The 19168-nt window shown below is 41.5% G+C and overlaps 1 protein-coding gene across 20 annotated transcripts in view; it reads left to right on the top strand.

Annotated features, from left to right (window-relative positions):
- SIPA1L1 (signal induced proliferation associated 1 like 1) overlaps positions 1-19168 on the top strand; it is a 368059-nt gene that overhangs the window by 14326 nt on the left and 334565 nt on the right. Inside the window, exon 1 of one of the 20 annotated variants that reach the window (XM_081508902.1) lies at positions 6268-6434. The exons of the other annotated variants lie outside the window; for them this stretch is intronic. The gene's annotated coding sequence lies outside the window, so the exon portion shown is untranslated. Of the gene's footprint in view, positions 1-6267; positions 6435-19168 lie in introns of those variants that run through there. 20 annotated transcript variants of the gene reach the window in all.

Here is a 19168-nt window from a genome sequence, read left to right on the forward strand (position 1 = left end):
TCATAGGCCAGAATGTAATTGGGGAAAGTTGGCATTTTCCCTCCGAAGGCTGGCTTTCTCTGTGGATAGGTGGAAAAGCTTTCTCTTTCATCTATTTTGTGATTCCTGAGCAGCTTTTGGGAGAGCTTGGTGACAGGGGGCTTCATTTTGTGTAGAGCTGTTGGGGTGGTAAGTGGGTGTGTAGTGCCAGACTTGCCCCTTAGTTAACAGAGCTTTCGGCAAAAGTGACTTTACTTAATATGTGGGAGGATGTTGTAGCGGAAAAGAACCCCAGCTCTTTCCTTTCTCAAAGTCTGTATTGTTTTATGCTTTCTATAACTTTGAACAGTTAATAAATTGGGTCTAATAGACCCAATTTATAAGGGGGACCATTCTCTGTGTTTCTTGATTCAGAATGCCTGTTTACGTAACCATATATTTTTGGTTGCTAAAAATTTTCTTACAGTCAGGTGAAATATGTTAAATGTATATTTGAATCCACTGAATTGAAATTTGTTTAGGATCTAAGTAAAAGTGTTGAAAGTGGCTGATGCTGAAGCTCCAATACTTTGGCCACCTGATTTGAACAGCTGACTCATTGGAAAAGACCCTGATGCTAGGAAAGATTGAAGGCAGAAGGAGAAGAGGGTGACAGAGGATCAGATTGTTGGATGGCATCATTGACTCAATGGACATGAACTTGGGCAAACTTTGGGAGTTTGGGAGGGACTCCCATTGGAGAGGGACACTCTCCATTTGGAAGATGGTGAGGGACAGGGAATCCTGGTGTGTTGCAGTCCATGGGGTCTCAAGGAGTCGGATACATCTTGGAGACTGAGCAACAGCAACAAAAAGACCATCAGTCTTATATTCCAATCAGTGGTATTCTGAATGTATTACGCATCTTTCTTTAGAGGTAATAGTGAATAGTTGTAGGTTTGAAATACAGTATTTGCTGATAATTGATACTTTCCCAACAGTTAGGATGTTGTTTTAGGAACATCTTCATTTGAGAGCTATGATGGTGGTTCTTGGTTCTTTTGATCCATAAGGCAGTTTGAACAGTGATGCTACTGCTGTTTCTTCACTGCCCTCCTGGTTTACACATTTCATTTGGCATCAGCTGTGTGTGCTCATTGCAGGTTATGTGATGCAGAAAGTGAAGGTAAAGCCACTTTAAAAGGGTGCCTTTGAGAGCCTGACACGTGTAGCGAATATAACTTGATGAATAACTGACAGTCTTTGGGAACTTGGTCTAAAAAATATCCTAGGTGTTCAGTAGAAAGAGAGCAGTAATGGCTTTAACAGTGAAGCAAGACATCAGGTGAAAGAGGAGAGTGAAAAAGCTGGTTTAAAACTCAACATTCAAAAAACTAAGATCATGGCATCCAGTCCCATCACTTCATGGCAAATAGATGGGGAAAAAGTGGAAACTGACAGGTTTTATTTTCTTAGGCTCCAGAACCACTGCCGACAGTAACTGCAGCCATGAAATTAAAAGATGCTTGCTCCTTGGAAGAAAAGCTATGACATACTTAGTGTATTAATAAGCAGAGACATCACTTTGGCAACAAATATCTATTATAGTCAAAGCTATGGTTTTTTCCCCAGTAGTCATGTTTGGATGTGAGAGTTGGTCCGTAAGGAAGGCTGAGAGCCAAAGAATTGATGCTTTTGAACTGTGGTGCTGGAGAAGACAAGGAGATCAAACCAGTCAGTCCTAAAGGAAATCAAATTGGAAGGACTGCTGCTGAAGCTGAAACTCCAATATTTTGGCTACCTGCTGAGAAGAGCCAACTCATTGGAAAAGACCCTGATGCTGGGAAAGATTGAGGGCAGGAGGAGAAGACAGAGGTTGAGATGGTTGGATGGCATCATCGACTCAATGGACATGAGTTTGAGCAATGTCCTGGAGATAGTGAAGGACAGGGAAGCCTGGCGTGCTACGGTCCATGGGGTTGCAAAGAGTTGGACATGACTTCGTGACTGAACTACCAAGGCATCAGGGGACAAGAACTGTTTTTCTGTAGGTACTGTGGAGGTAGAAATTATTTGGGTAGTTCTCTGGTTATCTTTCAAGCAAGAGGACATCTCTCCATGTTAGGGTTTTTATCAGGTCCTCAGATTTATAAAATAAGTTGACCCTTCTGCTCAATAATTGTTAAGTTATATAATCTTTTTGCTTTTCCTTGCATCTGCTCACTATACATTATTTGATTTAGCGTCTAAGAAACTGAACTGTAGGTATTCAGTACAGAATCACTTGATGTAATTGTCTCATAAAACCTTCGGTCTTTGTCTTTCCTTTTGAAGTACATTTTAGAAAGCTTAGATCAATTGTAAGAAATAATTTAAATGGTATTTGTATATTTAGTTCTATATCTTTTCCATGCTTAATTTTTTTCTCCTAGAAGGAACACAACTTCCTTAAGACTTTCTCAGAACTTTTGGGATTTCCAAATCATATAATGGCTTTTTATTTGAACCCTAGTTTCAAAATCATTTTTACTGGGGAGATAATCGCTAAGCTTCTGAAGTCACAGTACCTACTTATGCACTACTAAGGTTTTGTTTTTTTAAAATAACCTTTTTTGGGGTATAATTCACTTACTGTATGGTTTTCCCACTTGGAGTGTACAGGTCAGTCAGTAATTTGTGAGGTAACCTCCACCATAAACAATTTTAGAGCATCTTTGTCACCCCGAAAGAAACTCTAGCCCCATTTCTCCCCAATCCCACCCACTTCCCTGCGCATCCCTAGGCTGCCACTAACCTGCCGTCCATTTTTCTAGATTTGCCTCTTCTGGACGTTTTCTGTCATGCAATATGTAGTCCCTTGTGCCTGGTTCCTTTCACCTCGCTTTATCAAAGCTCTTTAACTTTGGTGGCAATGATACAGATTTCAGATGTACAGAAACTACAGCCTGTGCTGGGACCAGGGAAAATAGCAAACCCTCTCTTAGCTGTGTGTGTTTGTAGAGCGAGGAGTGAACTTTGATGTTTTTGTAAACAAAGCTGCCCTGGCGCTAATCCACCACTGCACTCACAGCTCTCCATTGCCTGCCTCTGCCTGACCACTGCTGGCTTCTTTCATGACCTTTTCCGATAACTCTTAGAAGTCATCTTGGATTCTTGCCTTTCTTTTACCTTGGGTCTGGTCCAGGACCAAGCCTTGCCTTGCCTTTTTTCCTCCTTTTGAATTGACTGTTTTCAACTTGTCCTTTTTGTTTTACTGCCACTATCTTATACAGACCCTTGACCTTTTCTTAAAAATTAATTTATTTTGGCCACGGTACACGCATGCGGGATATTAGTTCCCCAGCGAGGGGTTGAACCCGCAAACCCTACAATGAAAGTGCAGAATATTAACCAGTACACTGCCAGGAAGTCTCTCAGGTCCTTGACTCATACCTGGGTGGCTGTAGCAGGCTCCTTTCTGACTGGCTTGACTCTTGCTGCCCCAGACTCCGGGCATCTTGCCTGATTATTCTTTCTAATGGACCATTCAGGTACATGTGCCACCCTGGAGGAATTTAAGTGGTTTCAGTACATCAAACATACGTTCTCCTGCTGGCTTTATGACCTTTCTCTTGGGTCTCTCCTTCCCTGTTCACCTGATTTCTTTGGCCTCTCCAGGACTCTGTCTCTGCCTTCACACACGGGGCCTCTGCCCTCTCCTCTTCCCAGTTACCCTGACTTCCTTTGAGCCTTTGTCACTTTCGATTTTAGTTCCATTCAATTCAAAAGGTAGGTGAAATCCGTGTGCTGAGGTGACTTAGCATGCAAGTTTTTTATCCATAGCTTTATCTCTACCCCCTCCCTGCATATCTCTACCCCCTCCCTTTATCTCTAACCACCTCAGTGGTTATGAATATCTTTAGCTGAACTCTGCCCACAAACTGGTTTTATGGTGGGTTCTTTACTGATTCCATCTCATTTTATCCTCTTGGAATTCCTTTGAGGTAGATATTATCAATATTTAGCGGATGATGAAGCTGGAGCTTAGAATGTTTAAATAACTTGCATTGTTTTGAGACTTTCCTCTGTTTGCACTTTTCTAAGCGACTCGGGCATGGTTTACATAGGAGTTACACCATTTCTTTCCATTTCTCTCACTTCCTCCTATTGCTTCATCAAGAAAACTTGGGTGGTGCATGAGTGAACTTTTAGCAGTTGAAAAAAGAGCGAGTATCTCCAACTCCTGTCCAAATTCTCTCCCTTCCAGTGGAATCAAGATAATAGTTGTCATTGAATATTCTCTCTCTGGTCAGTTTCCTGAGCTGTGGGGAGCCACATCACAAGGGCCTCCCACCTGCCAGAGAAGTTGCAGGCTCAGGGTTCCTTCTGTGTCTAGTACAAGTTGCTGGAGGAAATGTAAATATTTATAGTTGTGGTGAAATAAATACAAATCTGCCCAGAGTTTGTAATCACACATAATTTTTTTTTTCTAGTTTAGAAGACTTTCACTTTACTTCCCAACTTGAAGGCATGACCAGAAAAAGTGAGAAATGTCTTTTCTTGATGAAATGCTTTCATTTCCATCTTTCAGCATGAGTTCTGCTGGGAAGTCATCATCTTGTCATTGACTTCCGCCTATTTCCCTAAAATTATCATGCTATCATCACGTCAGCATCTGTTTTGTTTTGAAATAAGTGTCTTTTAAGAGGCTGAAGACATACTAGAAATACACAGATTAAAGACAAGTTAATGGAACTGAAGTTAATTGAAAATACAGAAACAGATGTAAGATCAATCTTAGCAATCAAGTGTGTTTCCGAGAAACACACGTTCAATTGATCAAACAATTGAAGTCACTAGTAGAAGTTAATTTAGTTAACTTAGGTCATGGTTAAAAGGGGGAACATTTTCACTGCCCTGCTGTAACTTTTCTGTTGAGTTGTGGGCTTTTTATGTTTATTGAATCCAACATACCTTTAAACTTTGCATTCAGGCCATTTCTCCAAACCAAATATTTGATACTTCTCTTTCATGTTAAATCAGTCTGCAAGATTTTCTGCTTTGGTTTATTAGATAAGGATTTGGGGTGGTATGAAAAGGTGGTTGGGGTGGGTTTATCTTAATCCCCTGTTTGCTTTAGTATTTAGGCGTATTATTTAATCTTAAGGACAAAGATTCATTTTAAAGAGTGTTATTGAGCTTTGGTTCTTCCAGGGCCATAACATGCTTACCAAGTGGATCACAGAGCTCCAAGGTTGTTTAATGAACTCAGGTTCTGGTGCTCTGATTTATAGCAGGATGCCCCAGGAGCTTAGATCTGTTCACCATCCCTGTCTTGGTTTACCACTGCCGCAGTGAATCACCTGCAGTAGTTCCCTTGTCTTCAGGTTACAGACTTTTCATGTTTAACTACTTTGACTTTAACTGCTTTAACTCCTTTAAAATAATGATACACAACTGCAGTAATCCAAGTTCACTAAGGACATGCCGCATTCACACCTTGATTGGCTCGCCATCAGTTGACAGAGTCTGTTTCCCAAATATTCACCATTCACTCCACGACTACTGATTGAGCTTTTTTGTGCCAGGCACCTGCCATGGACAGGCACTCTGGTGAGTGTTCTGCAGAAAATTTAGCAGTCCTGTTCTCAAGATGCTGCCAGTTTGTTGGGGAGCTCAGAAAGAATAAAAGAAAATGTCCAGCAGGAGATGAAGGAAATCATTTCAATGCTTAGACTTCCTTTTTTATTTTGAAAGCTTAGTAGAAAATTGGGAGAGTACAAGAAAGTTTGAAGAAGAGGAAGCAAGTCATCCATCACTCTGCCACCCAGGGATAACCACCATTAACTTTTTCTTGGTCCCTAGCTTTTAAAAATGGCTTCTGAAAACAAGTAAAACAGAGATTGGTCCAGTAAAAGAGGGCTTTTGGGTGCAGTGTGATGGGGAGTAGGAAAAAGGCTTTGGGAAAACTACAGGATTTCCAGCATCCAGGCTGTGACATGGAACACAGCAGCCTTGGAGGAGGGGTCTGGGAGTCCTCATGGAGAAAACACGGGGGAGCAAAATCAGAGCTACTTTGACCTTAAATTTCTTTTTGAATGGTTTCCAGGTACAAGCGTGTTGGGTTCTGACACTTTGTAAGGTGGTAGTTGGCGTTCCGGAAGCTTTTCTCCACTGTTTTCATTTTAATCTGTTCTACACCAGGCAAGGCAGAGCCCACCCTCTAGGACGGGATGTGAGAGATGATTTACAAATTACAGTGTGTCCACTGCCTGCCCAGGGTTTAAGACTGAGAGAGTTTATAACAGGAGAAGCAAAGAAAGAAACAGTGTTATTTTCCAGGGTCATTTATGTACTAGGTCTTCTTTTGGATATATTGTCTCATTGGATTTCCGTAGTTAAGGTTTGAGGAAGGAGTTTTCCTCATTTTTATAGTTGAGATTCAGAAAATGGATTCAGAGGCTCAGGTGCTGGTCTGTGATACACAGTGTTTCATGGTAAGTGGCAGTGGCTTTGGGACCGGATACTGGGTTCTATCTTACCAGTGTGACCACAGGTAATTTCTCAGCCTCTTCCTTTTTTTCCCTCCCTACTTTAATTTGCATATATATATATATATTTTTTAGTGTCATTTATTTCCAGGCCATAAGTTCTTGTTTCTTCTGGGATATCTTTCTCTTCTGTGCAACTTCCTCTGTTTTACAAGCAGTCTGCTTTTTCAGTAAGGATCATCTCAGTGTGGGAGCTCAAGAACAGCAAATCATTTTTAGAGGTCACTTAGGGCCGCTTCTCAACCTCTTTCTTCCTGTTTGACGCATGTTAACACCCTTCCCAGAGGTGAGATTTAGTACCAACTGTTGGGAGCTCTTAGGATGGCAGTGGGGTGGCAGAACACTCAGCGCGTGGCACATAATAGATGTCCAAGAGATGTTAGTTACCCATCCTTTCTTATAACCCTCCCAGCCTTTCAGTTTTGCTGGTCAGTTTCTCTTGGATTTTTAAAGACCCTATGGAAAGATACATTTCACTTGGGTTGTAATAGCGGGTTCTTGGATTTATAAAATACAATTTCGTGTGCATTACACAGGAAAATCCCATTTCATCAGTAGTTGTCTTTTTTTTTTTTTTTTTTTAATATTTATTTGGCTGCACTGGGTCTTAGTTATGGAGCCTGGGATCTTTCGTTAAGGCATACAGACTCTTAGTTGCAGCATATGGGATCTAGTTCCCTGACCAGGAATCGCACCCAGAGTCTTAGCACAGACTCTTAGCCTCTGGATCACCCGGGAAGTCCCCAGTACTCTTTCAAAGGTCATCCTGAACATTTTCTCCTTGGTATCAGACGTGGGGGAGGTTAGGGTTAGGAAAGCTAAGAGCTCAGATGAGGGGAGAGGGGAATGTGAACAGAGGGAGGAATCAGCTTGCTTATTTTCTCAGTTTAATTTGCTCCTTGCCAGCCTCAGCAAGGTCTGTATTGTAGCCAGGTGTGGCTGGGATTTCTGACAGTGAGCTGAGTTTAAGAGGGCAGAACGGGAACTTGTGGGGACATACTTGGTTCTCCTTGCATACTCGTGCTTCATTCACATCGTCAATCAACGAACAGTTGGTTGAAACTAGCATGTATCAGGGTAGCATCCATTTTCATGAGAGCAAGCTAAGCTAACCGATGAGTAACAGAAAATTACAAGTCTTTTTTTTTTCCTATAGTTTTTTAAAAAAATTTATCTTTTTTGACTGCACTGGGTCTTCATTGCTGCATCTGGGCTTTCTCTCATTGTGGTGCATGGCTTCTCATTGCGGTGGCTTCTCGTGTTGTGGAGCACTGGCTCTAGGTGCACGGGCTTCAGTAGTTGCCACTCATGGGCTTAGTTGCGCCTTGGCATGTGGAATCTTCCTGGACCAGGGATTGAACCTGTGTCCCCTGCATTGGCAGATGGACTCCCATCCACTGCACCACTAGGGCAGTCCACAGATTTTAAGTGCCAGGATAGAGGGAGCTTTGTCAAAACATATTAAAATTATTTTTCTGTGTTTGCTTCTTTTGCTAAACCTTGAAGGCCAGGGCTGTGTGTTTTGTGATTTTGCATTCCCAGAACCTAATCTTAAATGCATCCCTGAATAAATATATGTAAGTTCAAAGCTGACACTGGGATAAGATAGTTTATAAATGGTACATTTCAACTATCTGTATATTTGTGGAAGTCTCAACCCTATAAATAAGTACTTGACTTATTGGTAGTTCTTTTTTTAGAAGATAGAAGATGAAAATTGTGACTGATTCATACTTTTGGTGAAAGTGGATATTTTGTCTTGGGGTTTTGCTGTGATGAAGAGAATCTTATGGCCTGGATTTTTAGGAAGAGATTTCACAAAGCTCAGAGAACAGATAGTATACCTCTAAGGCCAGCAGAACTATAAAAAGGTGTATGGTTACATCCAGATGGGTGGGGAGCTCCAGGAAACAAAAGTTGTGATTGTAGGATTTCAAATCCTGCTGATAAGCCAAAGTGAGACCCTCTTCAGAAGTCAGCACATCTGTTTAAGGCCGTTGCAGAAGAAACCAGATTAAAAACAAAACAAAACCAGCTTTATTGATATATAATTCACATACCATACAATTAGCCCATTTAAAGTATACAATTCAGTGGTTTCTAGTGTATTCATAGCTATATGCAACCATTGCCACAGTCAATTTTAGAACATTTTCATTGCCTCCGAAAGAAGCCTCCTGCCCTTAAGTAATCACTCAGCCACCGCCCCCACCCCCCGCCCTGACGTAAGGAGCTGCTAATCTACTTTCTGTTTCTATAGATCTGCCTGTTTTGAATGTTTCCTATAAATGGAATCATATATGATCTTTTGTGACTTCTTTCACTTACCATAATGTTTTCAAGATTCATTCACCTTGTAGCATGAGTCAGTACTTCATTGCTCAATAATAGTCCATTGTGTGGATATGTAACACTTTGTTTATCCATCAGTTAATGGACATTTGGGTTGCTTCCACCTTTAAGGTATTAAAAATAATGCTGGTATTCATGTGTAAGCTTTTGTGTGTACATATGTTTTCATTTATTTTGGGTCTATACCTAGGAGTAGAATTTCTGTATTACATGGTAACTGTTTAACCTTTTGAGGAATTGCTAAGACTGTTTTCCAAAGTAGCTGTACCCTTTTACATTCCCACCAGCAGTGTATGAAGGTTCCAGGTTACCCACATCCTTGCCAGCACTTGTTGCTATACTGTTTGGCTTTTTTAATGTTAGGTGGCACTAGTCATGAAGACTCCACCTCCAGTGCAGGAGACGTAAGAGATGTGGGTTCAATCCCTGGGTCAGGAAGATCCCCTGGAGTGGGAAATGGCAACCTACTCCAGTATTCTTGCCTGGAGAATTACATGGACAGAGGAGCCTGGCGGGCTGCAGTTCATAAGGTTGCAAAGAGTTGAACATGACTGAGTGACTAAATTTTCACTTTTTCACTTCAACCAGAGTGAGAATGGTTTCTGTCCTTTCAAAAATATTGGACTTTCAGTTCCCATAGGGTTGTGGCATTCTTGGTGCCGGGGGCACAAAGTTTAATGTCAAGTTCCCAGTTTAGGAGGTCAGCTTGCAGCAAGTATTCTTTGTGCACACGTGTGCGCGCACACACACACACATAAACATATATATATATATACATTTTTTATTGAAGTATAGATGATTTACAATGTTGTGTTAGTTTCAGGTGTACAGTAGAGTGATTCAGATATATATGTATATATTCCTTTTCAGATTCTTTTCCATTATACAAGATAGTGAATATAGTTCCAAGATAGCGAATGTAGTTCTCCATGTTATACAGTAGGACCTTGATATTTATCTGTGTTTTAGTGTATATATGTTAATCATAACCTCCTAATTTATCTCTCTCTACCCCTAACTTTGTTTTCTGTGTCTGTGAATCTGTCTGTTTTGTAAGTAAATTCATTTGTATCACTTTTTCTCTTTTTTAGATTCCACATGTAAGTGATGTCATATGATTATGCCTTTTGTTACTTCATTTAGCATGATAATCTCTAGGTCCATCCATTTGCTGCAGGTTTTTCCTCCGTAGTTTTTGAATGGCTCAATTGTGGAGGAAACAATCAGATAAGTAATTGCCAGATGTATGCAAAGTGCCTCTAAAGCTGGTTGTGAGATGCTTTGTGGCACTGTGATGGAGAGTGGAGGACGTCTTTGAGGAGGTGGTACTGCTTCTCAGATCTGCACAGACTGAGGGGACATGGACGGGGTGAGGAGGGCAAGTAGCTGCTGAGACTTGGGTGTAAGAGAATTTCTGCTGTACAGAGTGAAATGATTATGAAAAAGCTTTCTGGAAGCGGGAAGGTGTTGCCACTGTTTGGCCTCATAGTGGAAAGCTTTGCATGTCATGGTGAAGAGTTGGGAATTTAACTGTCAGGAGAAAGTCTGGAAAGATTTTAAATATCTAGGAAGCAGAATGGTCAGATATGCATTTAAAACATTTGCTAACAATGTGGAAAAGGGCTCCCCTGGTGGCTCAGATGGTAAAGAATCTGCCAGCAGTGCGGGAGACTGGTTTGATTTCTGGGTTGGAAAGATCCCCTGGAGAAGGGAATGGTTACCTGCTCCAGTATTATTGCCTGGAGAATTCCATGGGACAGAATTCCATAGCCTGGTGGGCTACACTCCATGGCGTCGCAAAGAGTCGAGCACGACTGAGCGACTAACTCTTCAAATGTGGACAACAAAAAGTAGTCATCTGAACCTTGAGAGACAGGAAATTCTTAGAAGAGTGAGGTTAGGGATTAGGTGGACCAGAAGGCCAAGGAAAGGAGCAGATTTTTGAGGAATTTGGAGAGACTGAAACAAGTCATTCTATGCTAATCTTGTTTTCTCTCTAAAATAGATTTTAAGAAGGTTTGATAGGTTATTAGTCAAGAGACTGCAGTCTTTTGATTGCAGCAGAGTGTTCAGTTTAACAAAATGCTGTCCTGGTGAAAAAGATGGAGAATATGAAGTGGCTATTTGATGGGTTTGTAGCTCATTGAATAAGTCAACTTAAAAAACGGTAGATTTAATAGATTTGCATCAGCTGGGAGGGAGCTTTTCCTCTTGTGACGTTGCAGTCTGTGCCTACCTTTTGTTGATTATGACTTTCAGCTTTTTTTTTTTTTTTTTTTGGCTGCTGCTGGATCTTCGTTGCTGGGTCTTCAGGCTTTCTCTCCTTGCAGTGAGCGGGAGCTCCTCTTCGTTGCAGTGCACAGGCTTCTCATTGTGGTGGCTTCTCTTGTTGAGGAGCACAGGCTCTAGGTGCTCAGGCTTCAGTAGTTGTGGCTTGTAGGCTGTAAAGCACAGGCTCAGTAGTGGTGGCACATGGGTTTAGTTGCCCCACTGCATGTGGAATCTTCCCATACCAGGGACTGAACCCATGTCCCCTGCATTGGCAGGTGGATTCTTAACTACTGGACTACCAGGGAAGTCCTCAACTTTCATCTTTGACTAAAACAGTTTTCTTGTTGATAAATATACTCATGAAGTAAAACTAGAAAGGTACAGTAATCTCATAGTTGACAGAATCAAGGTTTTCAAGTATGTATATTCATTGAAGTGAAATTGGTGGGAGGAGGGCAGAAGTTTTATCCTTTAATGCTTGTTTATTTTTTTCCTTTTTTTTTCCCTTTAATGTTTAAAGCACACTATACATAAGTACATAACAGGTACACAGGATAATAGATATGTAGTATAATAGATATACAGTCTTATCTGTGATATTAAAAGTTTCATGTGGGAGAATGATTAGGAAAAAAATGTCTGAAAAATCTCTTTTGGCCGTGACAGTGAAAAATGTTGAGAAACACTGCTTTAAAGAGAACTCGAGGTTTGGAATGGTAAGCAGAATCTTACAGTGAAGGGTATGTAGAGATACCCTAGAATTTGTATATTTAGTAACAGAAACTTGAAGACCTCATTATAGGATGGGAATATTTCTTGATGTATATGTTCATGTGAAGGGAGAAAAATTAAAGTTAAGTTTCTTTGGTAATTTTATTTGACCTTAAACTTGGTATAAGTTGAGTTCACAGGATGGATATGGTAAGAGAAAAGTTGATGTTAGCCTTAGGCTTCACGTATAAAAACAGATGTTATGGGTTCAGTGTTCTGTTGTACTTAACACTGGCTGGAACCTGATCTGGAGATGTAAAAAACTTGAACATCCAGAGGGTGATCGGAAAGATGGGAGGTCTCGAAACCAGGTTGAGAAGTACACAACTAGAACAGCAGCTGGCTTGTTGCTTAAGTATACCATGATGACTGCAAGAATTTATGGCTTGAATCCACTAGCATAATTAAATTAGGAAAGGCTGTATCATTAATAAATTAATTAAATCAGTGTTTATTGAGTGTCTGCTCTCTGCCAGGCATTGTTTTAGGCAGTTGGGGCTCAGTACTCGGTAAAAAGGACAAAATACCTTTGTACTTACGAAATTTGTGGTTTAATGAGTAGAGACAGACAGTAAACAAGATAAGTTTGTAAAACAGACCTGGTATATAAGATAGTGTGTTAGATATGGACAAGCCCTAAAGGAGAAAAAAAAAGAGAGGGAGAAGGATGTGAAATATTGGGGAGTATTGGAAATTTTAGATAGAGAAGTCAGGCTAGAGAAGGCCTTATTGGGAAGGTGACTGAAAAGAAAAACTCCCTCTATTGTAGTATGAACAAGCATAGAGAAAAGTGCAAAAACGACCAGCTTGCAGTTGGGTGAATTTTTACAAAGTGAATGCAGTGATGTAGTCAATGCTCATATTAAGAGCAGACTATTATTAGTCTCTCAGAAGTCCTGATTTCTCTTTCCCAGTCAAAGCATTATCCCCTGACTACTAACACTGTAGCTTACTTTGTTAGGGCCAGTCTCTGTGCTTTATTTTATTCATTTATTTAAATATTTATTTGGCTGCACTGGCTATTAGTTGCAGCAGGATCTTCTGTCTTTGGTTGCAGCATGCAAGCTCTTAGTTGTGGCATGTGGGATCTAGTTACCTGACTAGGGATCAAACCTGGGCCCCCTGCCTTGGGAAAGTGAAGTCTTAGCCACTGGACCACCAGGGAAGTCCCCTGAGCTTTATTTTAATATGATCATGCATAATATATTCTTTTGTTTCTTGCTTCTTTCACTCAACATTGTGTTTGGGAAATGCATCCATGCAAGTATGTGCAGTTCATTCATTTTGGTTGCTGTCGAGCGTTCCTTTGTATGACATTACCACATTTGTTTTCCTGTCTTTGGCTAGTACTGCCATGCACATTCCCATATATGTCTGTTTGTACAGACATTTATGGGGATCTAATAGGAGTGGAATTGTTGGGTCATGGGGTATGAGTATATTCACTTTACTCAATACTGAGAAGCAGTTTTTCCCTAGTTTATATGTCTCATCGACAGAGGCCGGGAGCTCCGCATTCTTGGCAGCACTTGATATTTCCTGCCATTTAACTTGAGCTGTTCTGGTGGGTGTGTAGAACTATTTCGTTGTGGCTTTAATTTGCATTTCCCCAAAGACTAAAGCAGTTGAGGACTTTTTCATGTGTTATTTGACCATTTTGATGTCACTTTTAGGGTTGATGGAAGCGGTGTCTTCATTGTGATGGTGAGAAGTGGTTGAATAAGGACGACTGGGGAAGTCCTCCCCTGAGTTTTGATACCTCCCATCAGCCCCCATTTCCATCATCACCAGTCAGTCTCCAATTTCACTGACTTTTTTTCTCATTTTCACCAACCTTGGTAAAGAATCCACCTACAATGCTGGAGACCTGGGTTCGATCCTTGGGTTGGGAAGATCCCCTGGTGAAGGGAATGGCAGCCCACTCCAGTATTCTTGCCTGGAGAATTTGGTGGACAGAGGAACCTGGTGGGCTACAGTCCATGGGGTTGCAAAGAGTCGGACATGACTGAGCAACTTTTCAAGGACACATTTTATGAGTAAGACTGACAGGCTTATGCTCATGGCGTAGATGTGGAGTGTGAGAGAGGAGTCAGGAATGCCATTAGGTTTTATTTTCTTTACTTTTCACCTGAGCAGCTGGAAGAAGGGGAGTTGGGATGTTGGAGATGGGAAAGGTGAAGATCTGAAGCAGTTGGTACCTAGACTTTGGCATTTTATGCACGTAACGGACACAAGTTTGAGCAAGCTCCAGGAGATGATGAAGGACAAGGAAGCCTGGCATGCTGCAGTCCATGGGGTTGCAAAGAGCCAAACATGACCAAGGGGCTGAACAACAACAACACATAATTAGGATTTTTTTTTTAGCATTTTATGAAGAAAGGCCATTTATATACAAAAAGAATAGGAAGAGCAGAATTTCAGAATAAAGGGCAACCCTTTAAATAAGATAGATTATGTAAGACTCATGAATAAGTTCTTTTTTTATCCCCTCATTTCTCCGAGGACCTACAAATGCCAGTATTGTTTCGCAGGCCCGCTTTGGGAATCACTGATTTGTGGCATTAGGTACACATCCCTTGATTTTGGTAGTGTTAATAACTGAACATTGTATCTCTGTTCTTAAATTTACAGTCAAGATTAAATGGGTTAGACTCTAAATGAACTTCCCAGGTGGCGCTAGTGGTAAAGAACCCGCCTGTCCCTGGGTTGGGAAGATTCCCTGGAGGAGGGCTTGGCAACCCACTTCAGTACTTTTGCCTGGAAAATCTCATGGAGCCTGGTGGGCTGTACAGTCCATGGGGTCGCAAAGAATCCGATATGACTGAAGTGACTCAGCATGCACGCATGCAGACTCTAAATATGAGAAACCATAAAAAACATCAAAGTAGGCCATGTGTCATTTCTAGCCCAGAAAGATTTTTTTTCTTTAAAGAGGGAGCACCAGATGCATCCAGAAGACACATATGGCTCATGTGTAATCATAGTAAAGCTTGGTACTCATCATAGTAACTTCTTTGCTCATAGACTATGAAACGATTGTGTCAAAGATTTTGTTGTGAAGTAGTCTTACTCTTAAGTTTTGTAGTTTTCAATTTTTTTTAAAACAAATTGATTTGCCTTGTCCTGAGGGAATATTAGACTTACATTTTAACTTTTCTATATTCCCATTCTCCCTGAAGTGAAGAGAAAGCGATAGTTGCTGAGTCATGTCCCATGTTTTGTGACCTCATGGACTGTAGCCCACCAGGCTCCTCTGTGCATGGAATTCTCTAGGCAAAAATACTAGAGTGGGTTGCCATTCCCTTCTCCAGGGGACCTTGCTGACCCAGAGATTGAACCCAGGTCTCCTACATTGTAGGCAGATTCTTTGCTGTCTGAGCCACCAGGAAAACCCCCCATTCTCCCAACCACCAGTGTTAAAGGTTAAGTGCACTATAAAGTATTTGATGAAAGCAGTTCAGGGCAGCGGGAGGGGGATGTGACCCTGTAGTAACAGAGGTGAAGCTAGCTGCTCTGAGTGCCTGTGTACCTGTGCACCAGAGCCATGTTGGCATTGACTTTGGTGGACTGTCTCGAATCTTGTGTTTTCCTTTGAATTGAATGCGTGCTAAGTTGGTTCAGTCATGTTCAACTCTTTGCAACCCTGTGGACTTTAGCCCGCCAGGCTCCTCGTCTATGGGATTCTCTAGGCAAGAATACTGAGGTGGGTAGCCATGCTCTCCTCTAGGGAATCTTCCTGACCCAAGGCTCGAACCTGGGTCTCGTGCATTGCAGGCAGATTCTTTACCATCTGAGCCACCAGGGAAGCCCACTTCCTATTTGGTAGAGTGTTGAGACACCTTGTGAATAGTATCAGTGTGTAAGTGATCTTTTATATGAAAGTTTTGCCTGTGACTCTTAGCTGAGAAAGATTTTGTGCTCTGTCATGTACAGAGTAATTTGATTATTTAAGGATGTTGAATGTCCTTTGTGAGATCCTGTGGCCATCTTAAAGAACAGTATTAATAACAACTGATCACATTTCTCTTCTTTGCTAACTGATTTTATGGGACTTAATGTCTTTCTACCAGGAAGAGAATTTTAGCATGCATAATCACTTCTCAGCATTTCGAGTCTGCTTTTGGTGTTAGGTAATAATGTCATATTTTAGTTAGTTGATGTGTCTGTGGTTTTAACATGATTATCTGGCCCCCTGAGGGATGGGAGAAAATAAGTGAAAAGCTCATTGCTGCTTTGTGAGTTAAGTTGTGTCTTGGCACCAAGTGCTGATCGCTTCGGATTCAAACACAGCATTAGATCACCTGTCTGCAGTTTGGGAATGTTCTCAAAGTGCTACCCAGCCCTACAGGATGCTCCATAAACTTGAGCTGATATAGGAAGTGATGTTTATTGTATTTCGTTCTCAAATAGCTGGCCAAGTTACTGTCATCAGGCTCTTTATTGATAGAAAATTAGTTAGGTAAAAAAAAAATCATTTTCCTCTTTTTGCATGGCAGAGGTGATGAAATTTAAGAGAAAGTATATATAAGGAAAGGTTGGAGGTGTTGATTGTGGATTTGAGCCTTGGCTCAGAGCAAAGGTCTTTTGATTTATAGTGGAATGTTCTGTGGATTCCTTGTGTCTCTCAGTCTCAGCTCTTGTATGGGGAGATAATGAAAGGAATATGTGCCATGTGAATGGTCAGGGCTTTTAGTTACAGATTCTGAGATCTATTCTAGGTAGTGTTAAGCAGAAAGGGATTGATGAAGGGTGCTCGGTAACTTAGAAAATCATCAGGCGAGCTGAAGAAAGAGACTGAGTATGGCTGGCTGTCCGTCCTGCACTGTGAAACGCAGCCTCCCAGGAGGCCCCCGCTTGGGTCAGGATGCTCCAAATCAGAAGCCAGAGCCAAGGTCATCTTGCTTTTGTCTGTGAGCCAAGTAGATGACACACACTCTGCCACCCACCTCACTTTTTCCTCCATATTACTCTGAGACTCCATTCTGAAGGAGCCCCATGTGGTGTGTCTGGCTGATGGAACTGTTACTGACTTGAGTCTTTGGACTCTTTAATCAGTAGAAGTTGATAAGAGGCCAGAAGAGAAATTCAGGCAAGGCTTTGTCGGGACTAGTGTTGTGAAGGAGCAGAAACAAGGAACAGGTTCCCTTGGTTGCTCTCCAAGGAGGGCAGGGGTGAGGGTAGGAGTGGAGCTGTGTCAGGCCAGAGTGCTGTCTTATGTGGTCTACTTACCCTCTCGGTGGTGCCGTGTGCAGGGATCCTGCAGGGCCCTGCTTTTGCTCCCTGCACCTCAGAAATAGCAGTTGGTTTGTGGGCTTTTTGTATCTTATTGTTCATAATTGCCCCATCGGCACATATGTGCAGTTATTTTTAGTTATGGTTTCTTTGTATGCTGTTGCTGGAGGAGACGTCTGTCCAAGTTTAAGTATATCCCAGCCTATCTCAGAACTAATTAATAAGTCCGCCTGTACCAGGGGAAGAGGATGCAGGAAACAGTGCTCCATTCCCGGGATTGTTTATTTGCTTCTTAAAATTCTGCAATGAGAAGGTGGGCTCTTCAGGGAACTATTAAACTGTGGTGAGAATGGACCAGAGATTTCAGCCCTCCTGAATAACAAATGCTCATTACAGTACCTATTTGAAATAATATCGTAGCAACTAGACTAATGGGTTCCAAGTAACTTTTAAGGAAGCCTACTATTTAAAAACATAGCTTGCTTTGTTTGTTTAATTGGAGGAAAATTGCTTGACAGTGTTGTATTGATTTCTGCCATACAGCAGTGCAAATCAGCCATAATTCTACACATATCCCCTCCCTGTTGAGACTCCCTCCCCTCCCCCCATCTCACCCTTCGAGGTCATCACAGAGCCCCAGGCTGGGCTCCCTGTGTCATACAGCAGGTTCTCAGCAGCTATCCATTTTACACATGACAGTGTAAATATGTTGATGCTTACTTTCCGCATCAGTACCACTCGCTCTCCCCCATTGTGTCCATAAGTCCATTCTCTGCATCTTCATTCCTTCCCTGCAAATAGGTTCATCAGTACCATTTTTCTTGATTCCATATATACGCATTAATGTATGATATTTTTCTTTCTGACTTACTTCACTCTGTGTAATCTAGGTTTATCCACCTCACTAGAACTGACTCAAGTTCGTTCCTTTTTTATGGCCGAGTAATATTCTAGTGTGTGTGTGTGCACGTGCATGCGTGCGTGTGTGTGCATACCACATCTTCTTTATCCATTCATCTATTGATGGACATTTAGGTGCTTCCATGTCCTGGCTGTTTTAAATAGTGCTGCACTGAGCACATGTCTTTTATTATTGTGGTAAGAACATGCTTTTAAAAATTGAGGGTAGTGGTGCATAAAGAATACATAAAACTTGCAGTTTCACGCTTGTGTTACTATAGAATTTCTTTATTAGTCTGGTCTAACAAGAATATGTAGATAGTAAACTCGGGAAAAGTATATCATTTTTTTGCAGATTCTTTTGCTCTTGGTGAACTAGTCAAGACCCATTCTTGTGGATATTTTGATCAGAAAGGGAGAGTGGAGATTTTATACACAGGTCAGTATGAATTGACTGTTGTTACTAGGGGCTTCCCAGGTGGTGCTAGGTGGATAAAGAACCTGCCTGCCAATCCAGGAGACTTGGGTTGGGAAGATCTCCTGGGGAAAAAATGGCTACCCACTCCAGTATTCTTGCCTGAAAAATTCCATGGACATAGGAGCCTGGTGGGCTATAGTCCGTGGGGTCCCAAAGAGTCAGATACGACGGAAGTGACTTAGCACACGCTATAACTAGAGGTGTATGTAACCTAACTTAGCACACACTGTAACTTAAAGTGTGTGGATCTGTGATGGTGGGTTAGCAGAGTCACAAAGCATAGCATTATTATACTTTTTGATACAGGGTTCTTTACCAAAGTTCTCTTTTCCTAAAATGGACTTATGGACTTATCCCTAGAGGGGACTTAGAAATCATTTGATCAGTTGAGAAAACCATGTGCAGTGCCTTGCTCAAGGTTGCAGGGCTGGTTGGTGGTGAAGCTCCTGATTTTTCACACCCTGGTCTTTTTGCACTAAACTTGCTGGAAGAGCAGAGATCCCACCATGGTGGGACAAGCTCAGTGCCTCTTGGGTTCCTGTACAGAAATTCAAGTCCTGACTTGAAGCCAGGCCGTCTCAGTGGGGTTGTTGGGTTGATTAACATTGGTGCTTTTTTTATGTGTCAAATGAGTACTTGGAAATTTCTTCTTGAGTTTTGAGGAATATGAATCACA

The sequence above is a fragment of the Giraffa tippelskirchi genome, chromosome 7 (assembly GCF_054371585.1).
Source record: "Giraffa tippelskirchi isolate mGirTip1 chromosome 7, T2T-mGirTip1v1.2.pri, whole genome shotgun sequence".
NCBI classification, from domain to species: Eukaryota; Metazoa; Chordata; class Mammalia; order Artiodactyla; family Giraffidae; genus Giraffa; species Giraffa tippelskirchi.